Source organism: Fukomys damarensis, unplaced genomic scaffold (assembly GCF_012274545.1).
Source record: "Fukomys damarensis isolate Sample0158 unplaced genomic scaffold, DMR_v1.0_HiC HiC_scaffold_35, whole genome shotgun sequence".
Taxonomy (NCBI): Eukaryota; Metazoa; Chordata; class Mammalia; order Rodentia; family Bathyergidae; genus Fukomys; species Fukomys damarensis.
The window spans coordinates 6499979-6513442 of NW_022900947.1; the positions used below are offsets into that span (position 1 = coordinate 6499979).

At 41.4% G+C, this 13464-nt stretch overlaps 1 long non-coding RNA gene across 2 annotated transcripts in view; it reads left to right on the forward strand.

Moving 5' to 3' along the window:
- LOC104874658 overlaps nucleotides 1-13464 on the forward strand; it is a 29339-nt gene that overhangs the window by 6265 nt on the left and 9610 nt on the right. For both annotated transcript variants that reach the window (XR_004515328.1, XR_004515327.1), the window contains exons 3-5: nucleotides 3092-3357; nucleotides 3775-3875; nucleotides 4265-4436. This is a non-coding gene — a long non-coding RNA (uncharacterized LOC104874658). The remainder of the gene's footprint in view (nucleotides 1-3091; nucleotides 3358-3774; nucleotides 3876-4264; nucleotides 4437-13464) is intronic.

Below are 13464 nucleotides of genomic sequence, written 5' to 3' on the forward strand. Positions count from 1 at the left end.
GGAGAGGAGTGAGAGAGCATCTCAGCGCCTTCTCTCCTTAAAGCATTTCCTCTGTCTGAAAGCCAGACTCAGCAGGAGCCCGGCCTAGTAACAATCTCCTGAGCTGTGGTTCCTCAGCAACTCTTCTCTGTTCTCAAGGAAAGGCTGGCAGGAGCTTGCTCCCTGACTCTGTGCACCTGGAGGAATGGAGGAGGGGGGACCTGCCAGCCCGGGAAACTTCACTGGCCCTAGACGACTGGGGTGGCAGGAGGGAATCCATTCTCTCACTCACACAGGAGGCACTCAGGGCTAGCACAGAATCTGCACAGCGGAGGACACAGGGCTCATCTGTTTGCCAGCTTCAGCGCTTGGTGGGTTTCTCTCACGTGAGGATTCCAAATTATCGATAAAGAGCAAAATAAAAGACAGATCCTAGGAAATAGGAAGGTAGATCTTCCTCAAATGGGAAGGGGATCGAGATATGAAAGGAGAGGGAGGAGGAGAGGGGAAGGGGATGAAACAAAGCAGGAAGATTGTTGTGCGCATGCGCCAGGCCTGCACCCGGAAGGCAGACATTATATACTGCAAACCTGTGCTCATGAAACTGAAAACAATAACGTTAAAATTAAAAAACAATCCCCAACAATGCACGGTGGTTGGAAGAGTGTAGCCATAACTGCACCATGCTCTGAACCCAGATGCCGGATCTGTCTTCTTATTCTACCTCCTAGGGCCTGGGAGACCGTAGAGCTTAGCTTTTTGCCACTCCTTACAGGTCCTGTCAGGTCACTATCATCCTACGGCCCGAGGGAGCCGCTACAGCCTGGATTCAAATCCTGCTACATCTTGCAAACTGTACATCCTCTTTCTGGGCCTACATTTCTTTTTCAACAAAAAATGAAAAGGGAAACATGATTTCCATACCCAGAGCTATATCACAAAACCGAAAAGACTGTAGGTGACCTGCCTAAGACATTCCATAACATGGGATGGCTATGTAGTAGTTGACAGACGCTAACAGGTATTTAGTGTGTTTGAACTTGTAATGCTCATTGGAGCCTGGATTCCTGGGGAGACACATTCTCTGTCTCCCTCCCTCCCTCTCTTTCTCCCTCTTCTGCTTCCTGTCTTCTGTATACAGTTTTTCCAGATTCGTGGATTTTAACCTTTTGTTGCATTTGCTTATTGTCTTCTCTCTATGCATAGACAGATGGGTAGACAAACGTGAATGTGTAAATTACACATTAACTTTTTGTGCTTCATGTTATGTGTGCAAACTACCACCAGAATTAAAAACTTCCAAAATTTTTAATTTCTCTTCTAAACCATTATGTACATCTTATCCTTTCACTTATTAATATTTTCAACTCTAGTACCATTAGATATAGGACTTCTTGCATTGCTAGAAAACTTGGATCTGCATCCAAATATGCCTTGTTTGTAAACTGTCTGGATGATATGAGACTCTACCCCCTCCAGTGTAGGATCTGGCCCTAGTGACCCGTCCGTGCAGTCTCTTGGAATCTGGGAGGTGCCTCAGTCATTTTCACTTCCAGGACACTGACAGCCTTTAAAGAACCCAGGCCGATCACAGAATACTCTTCAATTAGGGGTTGGCTGATGTTTCTTTGATTAAATCAGACTCAGGCTCTGCCGCCAGTGGGAATGCTTATAAGCAGTGTGTTGCTTTTTCTGTGCATCAATCTATAGCCATTGACATCCGTCTGCTCCTCATTGCTAATGTGAATTTTGATCACGCTGTCAAAGTGTCATCGTCTTCACCACTGCATAGCGATTACTTCTCCGCTTTCAACTAGGAAACAGTCCTGGGAGCACGCTTTGAGACCAGGAGAGCATTCTGCCCTTGTCACATGTCCTCCCGACTTGGCACCTGTGGGGACTCTTGCCCAGCCAGGCCTTCACAACACCACCACCCTTGGGCTTCTAACATCCGCCTTCTGAGCTAAGAACCCTGGGTAGGAAGGACAAACATTCAAGGACAGAAGTCAGGCTAGAGAGATCTTCCCTGCAAAGGCTGGAAACACATCCAGGGGTAAAAGCAGGGAGAGGAAGGACCTTAAAAGAGGGAGCAGAAGAAAGTTGCAATTAAGAGAAACTCAGTGGTACAGGAAGAGCCTGGACATAGCTGCCCACAGAGACAAGGGCTGCCCTCCGTGAGCCACACTCAAAATGGCCGACTCGGAAAGTCCCTCCTCACTGCTGGTCACCCACAAAACCTGATAGTCTTACTTTTCTCACAGGATTTTCCTGTGTTTCAGACCACTATGGAATGTAAAGTGTCAAGCACACTTCATGTAAGTGGTCATTAAACGCCCTTTTTCCTCTCCTTTTATGTGTTGAGACATTTCCATGGAAACTCACCTTTTTGCTTTCACCGAGACCCCTTTAAAATTTTTACAATTACTCTAAAAGCTCCATTTTTTTCATCTGAAACGAGAAATATTAAAGGTAATAGTATACCAGATTTTCTAATAAAAGTCAATTAAATGGAGGTTTGAAACTGCTTCAACGAGGAGGTCTCAGAGATGCTTGTATTTCAGAATCATTTTCATTATTTTTGGTAAATTAAATAAAACAAAACTAATTAATTATTTTCCATGATGATAATCATATTTCACTAAAATATGACAATAATAATTGCTGCTTTGGAAATTGGATACTTAGTATTTGCTGGGCCCTTTGCCAATTGCTTTTCTCCTAGCTCTCCCACTGCCTTAGTATGTTGGTGTTCTCGCCAATTTACAGATGAGGATATTGAGACTCAGTGTGCCCGAAGGTGGCAACCAGGAAATAGTGTACTCTGTCTCCAAAGCACAGGTACTCTGTGGCCTGGGTTCTTGACAATGATTTCAATGAGATGAAATTTCACCTTTCCCATGTGCTTCTGAAGTTGGTTTACAAGTGCAACCAGCCATGTATTTGATACAGGGATAGTTATTGCTAACCAGACACTTCACGCGTTCCCTTTCACATTCCATTCTTCCCTGCCATTGGGCTGAGGCCAAATCCCTGTAAGAAAAGTGACACATGTTCCCTCGGCTGAGGCAAGCGAAAGCTGACTTGCTTGTTTCTTCTCTGTCTTCCCAAGCAGAAGTGACTTCAGAATCTCCACGTTAGGATGGCTATGACAAGACCTGTTGGATGTCTGAGTCACTGAATAAAGAAGCATCTGAGGCAAAAAGCACTAAACTCTATGTGTAGAAGAAACTAAACTTTGTCACGTTAAGCCACCGTGACTGCGATGTTTGTTACTGCAACATAACCTATCCTACGCTGACTGTTGCAACAGATAATCCTTTCTGATCTCCATCTGTCACCGGCGGGTTAAGGCCACCATCATTTTGTGTGCAAAGGAGGGTAGGTGATTTCCTTTCTCATCATCAAAGTAGAAATTTAATGGCATGGATTTGTAACTAGTTTTAGTCAAACCAGGTATAGTTTTGTTTTTCCAAAACAGAAGAAAGGTAAAAAGGAATAAATAAAAAGTAATGAAATTTAAAAAAAAACTTCCTTTTTTTTTGTTTGTTTTTTATAACTGAGGCTTACGTAGAGCTAAATGGACAAATTCTCTGATCTAAACCAGAGGGGTAGAGATAAAATTGTTTGCAGAAAGAGATAGCTGCATGCTTGTGATGTAGTGTTGTAAATAATGTTCCTGCAAAAACATCTGCAGACATCAGAGTCTAAAAGAAAGGAATCCCAAATAATAAGATGCTGCGTGATTAGAGGAAATCATTTTCAAATCACTGTGGGTTTTCATTTCTGCATTTGAAGGCCAAGCTTTGGTGGAATCTTATTAACAAGATGGCAAGGATAAGGAGCAAAACAATTTGACTAGAATCTGCTACAAACAGCACATGTTTTGAAAGATTACTGTAAGTGACTTTTAAATTTGTGTAATTCTCGTATAAAGTAAGTTTTCATTGGGCTGTAAAAACATTTTTCAATTTCTCTCGAAGAGAAATGGCAAAAGAGGTTAATTAAAAGTCAATGGAAGACTACTTAGGCACTTAAATATGTAATTTCTTGAGCTTCAAACTTAAATAGCTCAAAACTACAAAAAAGAGCTGACTATAATAATTCATCCTTTCTTCTTGAAACAGCTTTTTGTTTGCTTGATTTGATTTAAAATTGCATCCCCAAAGTCTGTGAAATCCTAGCTGTTGAATAACCATGTCCTATTTGAATGAATGAATGAGATGAATCCTGCGAACATAGTGGGTGCAATGGGGTTCTTTTCCTCTCTCTGAACTACTAATTACAGGATGATCCTGAACTCTGCCATTGCTCGTGTTATCTCCCTTGGATTAACGGCTGTTGCACATTTACCAGAGTCCTGCTAATTCTTTGGGATCCAGGTCAAACTCTTCTTATTCTGAGAAGCCCTCCCATACTCATGGCCTCCCCTGCTCTTGATTTCCTATTATACTGTTCAGGTAATTCGCTTACCATTTTAGGAAATTTTATGTTGTATGGTGGATTATGATTAATAGTCTTTTTGTGATTGTGATTAATAATCTTTTTGTGATTATATGCTGTTATGGACTGAATGCTTATGTTCCCTCGATCTTAAACTGAAGAGTGAATCTTTAATGAGGTGGTATTTGGTGATGGGACCTCTGTAGAGTAGCTAGATGAATACCTCGCAAATAGGATTGGTGCTTGTAAAACACTGAAGAGACTGGATATCTCTGTCTTCCAAGTCCTCACAGTGTGGAGTCAGCCACCTGTAAACCAGAAGGGGCCTTTCCCAAGAATCTGACCATGCTGACCCTCTGACTTTAGAACTCCAGCCTTCTGAACTGCCGTGAAATATACATTTATTATTCAAACTATCCCATCTGTAGGATTCTCTGACAGACCTTGAGCTGATTAAGGCAGATGCCTATCTCTTCCTTTATACCGTAAATTTCCTGGGATCAGGGAGGTTCCCAGGATCTTGTAGAGCCCTCCTGGACTGGCTTGGTAGCGATGATGGATAAACATTTCTAGGCTGTGTGTAACTCAGATCTAAGTTCAGCTCCATCTCCAGTAGAAGTTACTCTTCCCGTGAAAAGGAGGAGATTAAGCTCCAGCTCAGGAACCAAGTCTCCACACAAAACCTGGTCCAGCTATGGGACTGAATGGAGCTGGATGAGGCAGAGAGTTCCAGGGCCTGGAAGAGAAAATCCTTAGCTGGGGTTTCTGTTATGTTAGCAATCCAAAATATAAATGAGGAGCAAACTAACAGATAGATAAAAGGAAGTAGGGAGGTAGATCTTTTTCAAATTGGAAGGAAATGAAGAGATGGAGAAAAGGTAGAAGCAGAGGAGAGGGGATAAAAAAAGAATTAAGATGTGTTATATACAAATACTGACACAAGGAGAACAATCATAGTGTACTGCAAAGATGCAATAATAAAACTATAAGACCGAAGAAAAACTAAAAATGTGATTAGCAGAAATTTTCAGTGGGCTATAAAAAAACCGAACACTTCTTCATTGATATTTAAAATTAACTTTGGATATGTTTTAGATGGAGTAAAAGATTGTAAGGAATTCTGTTCATTACGGACAAGCTGCTGGTGGACCACAGCAGGGAAGCCTTATGTTTTGCTTTCAACAACAACTTCTAGAAATTTTGAGGCTTTCAAAGTATTCTCCTGTCTCCAGGCTGTTGCCTGTACTTCCCATCTATCTGGAACCAGGTTGACTCTTTTTTTTCCTTCTCTCTCATTGAGTTTATGGGTACATTTTAGGTATACAGTACAGTTACATTCATCATTGGGATCTTGTACCTTTACATGACAGGTCTTGGTTCTCATTTTTCCCCCTTACCCCTCCACTCCCCTCACCTCCTCCTCCCTTCCCTATTTACAAAACTTTTTTCCATTTTTTAATTTTCTCGTATTTTCCCCCTTATTTCCTTTCCTCTACCCTTCCTACTTAGGCCTTTTCTATTTCACATTGTCAATTATACCGTTTTGGATCTTATTTTCACTTTTAGTTTTCCACACCAGAGAAGCTATTCAGTATTTACATGTGTGACTTATTTATTTCACTTAAGAGTATGACCTCAATATGCATCCATTTTCCTACGAATGACTCTAATTTCTCATTCTTTATGGATGAGTAGTATTCCATTTTATAGAAAAACCACATCTTCTTTATTCAGTCTCCAACTGATGGGCAATTGGGCTGTTTACAAGTTTTAGCTATTACAAGCTGTGCCGCTATAAACAAGGGTGAACATATATCCCTGTGGTATGATTCTTGTAATTCTTTTGGAAAGATATCCAGCAGAAGATGGCTGGGTAAAATGGAACCTCCAATCCTAGTTGTTTGAGGTATCTCCATATTGATTTCCATAATGGTTGCATCAGTCTGCACTCTCACCAACAATGGAGAAGGGTTCCTTTCTCCTGTCAACATTTGTTACTGGTTGATTTCTTGATAGCAGCCATTCTTTGTGGGGTGAGGTGGAATCTCAGTGTTGTTTTCATCTGTATCTCTCAAACAACCAGTGATGTGGAACATGTTTTCTATTCTCTAGAATATATAAAGAACTCAAAAAAAAAAATCAGGCCCCCAAATATAAAGACCTGATTAAAAAATGGGCATTTGAAATGAACACACATTTCTCAGACAAACAAGTAAAAGCAGCAAATAAATACATGAAAAAATGTTCCAGGATGACTCTTTTATCAGGAATTTTCTTAAAAATATTTACCATGGTAACTTCATGCATCTGGTACAGTGATAAGAAGCAAAGAGAGATCTTTTCCAAGTTTCTCCCCCATCCAAGCTAAGCTGGTTTTTCCATCATGTGTAACTGTACTTCCGTTATTCTAACATCTGTCCACTGCAATTCCTCTCCTATTGTTCCTCTTTGTAATGTAAGCTCTACAAAAGTTTCAACCACACTTATCTGGTTAGCTGTTACATCTGCCATGCCAGCTACAAACCAGAAAGGGCCTCCACAGTGTTATGACACAGGGAGAACTCCTGAAGAACGCACTGATAAAATGGAAACAGCCACCATCTTAGGCAATGCGGAGAAAACTAGGAGAGCCATACGGAGTCTTGACTTAGACATATATCTGTAAAATTTCTGACAGTATTGAGAAAGAGATCAATACATATACTACAAATCTATCATGCAGTATTTACAGTACCCAATTTTTAGTAGAAAAATGATGAAGTGTTTTGACTTTTCATTTTGTGGATTAATTTTAATCTCTTCCCCTAATGCACAGGCTATTTCATACTAAAGTTTTCCTTCAAAGAAAATATTTTTTAGTGAAACATCTACCTGGATCGCATGACCACTACCTAATCGTTGCTGTCAAATTTTATTCCCAGAATGGACACTAAGATTTATACATTCACATTACAAAAGGTAGCTATCACTAAAACGTGTTAATGTTGTCTTAAAAAGTTAATAGTTGTATATTATTATGTGCCAGACACTGTGTTAAGTAATTTAGATCAATTACTGGAGAGTCACAACCCTTGTTCAAGGTCAGCACTATTACTGTTCTAATTCATTAATTTGTACACAAGACATTTATTGGGTTCATGCCATGTGTAAGACACTGAACTCAGTATCGGGGATATAATAGGGAATGCCGTAAGTATAAAATGTCTTGGAAATTCTAACTGTTAAGACAGCAGTGAGACAAATACTGAAAGTATCATTTATTTTATATGCTGAGAATGTTATAAAAATACAGCAGGGAAGTGAAAAGGAATTTTAGGCAAAGCAATTTTGCATGGAGAGCTCAGAGTAGCTGAGGGAGTCTGGGCTGTGTGGCCATTAATTGTGATAAACCTATCTGACTCGAGTGAGTACCATGCAGTAGATTGGGGAGCACACTTCTGGGTGTGCCTGTGAATGCCTGACTCATAGGCCAGTGAACTGAGAGGGCAAGACCCACCTTGGATGTTGCTGGCCCCAGCCAAGTGCATTATAGCCTGGAGGAAAAGTGGACCAATTTTGGAAAAGCTTCACTCTTTGGACATTAGTCTCCAGTTTCTTCAATCTTCTAATGAAGGCACGTGCTGGTGCCTCTCCAGGGAGCTCTCGGGCCTTCAGCCTTGGGCTGGTGCTTCATTCTATCCCTCTTATTCTGTGGATCCTATCTCCTTGGACCGAGCAACTACTGGATCCCCTGGAGCTCCAGTACCAGATGGCCATTGCGGATTCTTCGGCCTCTCATCCCATGGAATTCCTTTGTGGACTCTTGGTCATCCCCTGGTAATGCCCACATGTTTCATATTGATCTTGTTTCTCTAGAGGACCCTAAGCAGTAGAGGTTACTGTAACAGAATTTCATAGGGAAAATGGCTTATAAAAACCAGAAATTTGGTTTTCATAGATCTAAACATTTGGAAGTCAAAGATTAGGGTGCTGGGAGGTTCACTGTCTAAAGAGGCCACATTTTCTAGTTCACAAATGCTGGCTTCACATGGTAGAATAACACAGAGCACGTCTCTGGGGCCTCATTTATCATAGCATTGATCCCATTCATGAACAAACTTTTGCCAGCTGTTCCTCAGATAAAGGATTAATATCTAGAATATTTAAAAATTAAGATTCCCCCACTTTTAAAGACCCAAACCAAAATAGGGCATCGGAAATGAAGATACTTCTTATATGAAGAAGTACAAATGCTAAGTCACTGTATGAATACATGTTCAACATCACCGATCATTTGAAAAAGGCAAGTTGGAACACTGAGATTCTATGTAACTCCAGAAGGAAAGGCTATCACCAAGAAATCAACCAATAATAAATGCTGGTGAAGCTGTGGGGGCTAAGAAATGCTTCTGCATTGTTGGTGGGAGTTTGGATTGGTATGACCGCTATGGAAATCAGCATGGAGATTCTTCAAAATCTAAAATTAGAGAGTCCATTTGACCCATTCATTCCCCTTCTAGGTATCTTCCTGTAGGAGTTAAAAGCATCATATCACAGCAATATATGCACACCCATGTTTATAGCAGCAAGGTTTGTAATAGTTGAATTTTGAAAACAATGCAGATGCCATGAATGGATGAATGGAAAAAGAAAATGGTTTTATATACAACGGAATGCTACACTGCCATAAAGAAGGATACACTTGAGATATTTTTATGTAAACTTGAAAACAATGCAGATGCCATGAATGGATGAATGGAAAAAGAAAATGGTTTTTATATACAACGGAATGCTACACTGCCATAAAGAAGGATACACTTGAGATATTTTTATGTAAATGCGTGAACCTTGAGAATGTAGTTTCAAGTGAAATGGCATTGCTTCTCTTATGTGCGAGACCCAAAATGTAAATTAAGGATCACAATGTATAATAGATACTGGGAAATAGGAAGAAAATGTTCAAATGGGAAGGGGAACGTGGGAAGTAGGAGGGGGAAGGGAAGAAAAGAAATGAGGATAAGAAAATTTAAAAAAAAACAATTGAATGAAAAAAGTTTTGTAAAGAGAGAGGGGAAGAAGGATTGAAGGGAAAAGTAAGGAATGAGGAAAAATGATTAAGATATATTACGTACAGGTACAAATTCCTTGTGATGAATGCGATCATTAGGCTGGCAAAAGTATGCCGATGTGATTAATTAAGATCGGAGTTCATCGGAGTAAATCAGAGAGGTGAGAATAAAAGGGGTGAAACGGGGAAATTGTGAAGAGTATGCTGGGTGGTCTAAGGCCTTGTGGGCTATTTTGAGAATTTAAGGTTTTATTCTGATTGCTAGGAGATGCTGTTGGAGTGTTTTCCACAGAGAATGATGATCTGTTTTACATTTAAAGGGATATTATGGTTGCTGTATTGGGAACAGATTGAACTAGAAAAAGGATAGAAATAGGGATTCTAAATAGCAGGCTGTTGCAATATGTTGGAAAGGAAGATGTGGTGGCTTAAGGGGGCATTGGTGCTGATGATAACTGGCCAGGTTCAGTGTGTATTTCCAGGTAGCAGCCATAGGTTTCATCAGTGGAAGAGGATGTGGGTTATAAAAGCACGAGATAAATCAAATATTACACCAAGGTGTTTGCTCTGAGCAACTCAAAACACGTAGTTGCTGTTTATTGACTGGGAAAGGTTAAAGGAGGGATGGATCTGGGGAAAAAAAGAACGTTTGGGTTTGGACTCATTAAGTCTGAAGTTCCTAGTGAATATCTAATAGAGCTGCGAAGTGGCATTGGATCTGCGTATCAGGCGTTCAGAACGTTGCTTCGGGAGAAGACACAGATTTGAATGTACAAATGCACAGGACTGGAACGTTGATTATGCCCAAAGCAGGCTGTAAAGAATTAACCCCACACTGGCTTGTTTTGAGAAGTGAGAACAGTGCTATCCTACATGCCAATATCAGAGTAACTGGCACCCAAATTCCTTTCCCACAACTAACACCTTCCTAACTAGAGGGGCATTGTTCTAATTAACAACCGAATATTTTGTCTACTCTGTTCCTAATTTGAGAATGCTTTGTCTTGTTCTGTACGAGCCTTGTTTGCCTTGATTTCCACAGAAACTGCATTAGTCCTGCCCTTGCACGTAGCTTGCCTTTGCCCGAATTGATCGCCAATAAAAATGAGTGCCCGGACTGGCCAGCACCTTTGTCAGTGGCACCAGCATCAGTCTTGCTGTCACCCTGCTGAGAAAAGGGTGTTAAAGTACAGGAAGACACGGTCATCTGACTACAGTCACAAAGCAAGCAAGTGGATTCGAGCACAGCCAGCCTGGCAGCTCCATCTCAGCCTCGCCATCCATGTTGGACAGTATCAAACAGTGGCTTAACTCTTATTCACCATTGTCGGAAGAACTCATATGAAGCAACGACTACGATTGGTTTGGGGTGATCGGTGCTGTTTCAGTGCTTTCCCTGCTTTGCGGTCCTGACCAACTGTCTGCCCTCAGCCAAACACATTCATAAAGTTGATGCCTGGGCTGCACCTGAAAAGAATCCATGAGTAAGTCCAGATCTCCTCTTTGTGAAGCTTCGCCTGGTTCACTCGGCAAAAGAAACCTTTTTACAGCATGGTCTGTACTTTCTGTCTTCTCCTGCGAACACTGGTTCCACACCTCCTCTGGGACAGCATCAGCTCTTGGCATTGCTGTGATGGTGAAGAGACTCAAGCCCTGCTGTGGGACCTGAGGCCTGACCCCTTCCCATTGTCCTCTGGCCACTCGACGTCCTTTCCTAAGTCGCCCCTTTTCTTGGAATTACTGTTTGTTTCTATGATTCAGGCAGAAAGCCCACTTTGGAGACGTTTTCTTTTTCTGCCTCCTACGATTTCATCTAGATATCTTTCCACTGTGCTCCTACTCATATTATATGAGCAGCTTTCAAGAACTTTGCTTGACCCAGATGCATCTGACAACGTGACTTGGTGCACAACTTACATATAACGGCATCCCGCAGACTCGAGACACCATTGGTGCATCATGCTTTTCTGTCTTTGCTGCTGTGCAAACCATGCTGATATATTTCAGCTCGTTTCGTTCCTTTTTAAAAAATGCTGTCTGCAGCCCAGTAAATTGATTTAATGACCTGCCAATGAGGCTGAATATGCAGCATGAGAAACACTGCCCCCTATGGACCTTCATAAATACCCAAGGCTGACATCATTAGTGTACTTGTCTCTTTCTCCTGGCAGGCAGTAAACTCTGAGGGCAGGGATCATATCTTATTCTTACTCCTCTTCTATTTTTGTACCAGCAAATGTCTGAGGAATAAATAAGTAAGAAGACATGTGCTCTGAAGCCATGGCCGTCACTTACTTGGAGTTTGAAAGTGTAACAGAATTCCTAGGATTCTGGAACGTTTACCTTAGACTTTTGGGAAGCTCCCCCTGGCATCAAGGCTGTGCCCTTCCATTATATGTCACGAGTGTTGGTTGGCCCAGCAGTTCCTCTGTTCTGAGATGTTCTCTTGTCCCACTTAGTCTGTGTTGCAGGCCTCGGTACACTGTAATCCTATGGATCTGCTTTTCTGACCTCAGATGAGGGTCGGTGAGGGGATGCCCAACACAGATAAGCCAGTTTCTAAACCTCTGGCCTGAATCGTGTGAGTCAGTTCCTCTCCTGGGGCTGAAAGATGTGTTTCTTGCTGCGGGAGCAAACCAGACTACAGCAAGGGAGCAAGGGTAATGTTCAGAGCTCATAGAAAAGGGGCCGCAGATTTAGCTCAGTGGTTCCAATGCCTGCCTCACAAGTGCAAGAACCAAAGTTTGATATCCGGTACAAAAAAAAAAAAGACTATAAACAGAGGTCATAGAAGAAGAGGAGCAGAAAGATGGTGCATGTCCTTGGAGTGTTCTTGAGCTCCTGAGTCCAGTTTTCTTAAAAATCAATAAATTCCTATATTCTTCCCGTTACGTTAGTCAACTGTGAAACACTGCAAGATTCCTCTAGTAAGCTCTCCTTGCCTGCGACGATAGTACCTCCAACACTGCTGAATTTTGTCGATTTGACATGAGCTCCTCTCACTGGGGCACAAGTCCCAAGTCACACATGTGATTTCTCAAAGCACCCTAGGCAAGCGTGTGAGAGGTGGATGGTGACAATGGCTCTGACTAGGGCTGTATTCAGGACACTGTCTCCACCTCAGGGGCATCAGGAAAAGTGGCCACAGACTGCTGTGCCTGGGGTGCAAATATTCTTCAAGCCAAGAGAGACGCCAAGGTCGTACCAAATAGGGAAAGTAACATTTTTCTTAGTCTCATTTATTAACTAGCAGAGCTTCTAAGAACTTTTTGGATCTTTTCTGGCCCCAATTTTTTGTTCATTTATAAAATCAATACATTCTTAAGTTTTGCTGAGATGAAATAAAATCATGAATGTGAAGTATGTAGCGCAATTCTCATCTTGATGTAAACATTTAAATATAGCTCTTCTAATCCTTTTCTTGTAAAATCACAAAAGAGCCCTCTATTTTTTAATTATCTTGCCTTTTAAAAGACAAATTCTTTGATAAAGTCAAGATCTCCTGTCCCTCCCTTGTCCTGTTCATTTAGTCTCTTCTGCTTTGCTGATTGCTCAGTCTCCTGAGGATTTGAATATTTGGTTTGGTAATAAATAGTAGTAAGGACACCACATCAAGTAAAGATGGTTTCATTTTTAGAGAAATAAAATGCCATGTTAATGGCCCACCATGACACTAAATGATAAATCCTTCCCCTGATCAAGCGTCTACCACTGTTAACCATTATGGACTCACAAAATTGCTCCTCTCTGACCAAGAGAAAATGAAATGACTTGTCCTGTCAGGGCCTGATGCTGAACTGTCAGTGAAAACTGAATTTCTGAGCCTGCCGTGTTTGGCAGTGGCCAGAATTTTACCGGCAGAGACAGCAGGTTGTGACTAGCGAATTTGACTTCTCATTTCAGTGTATTTCTTCAGAGAACTTGGGATTCTGCCTCTGAGGCCCGGTAGGACCTCTGTAGTCTCATGGGCCCCATTTTGTCAGACTGGGGGAGAATCT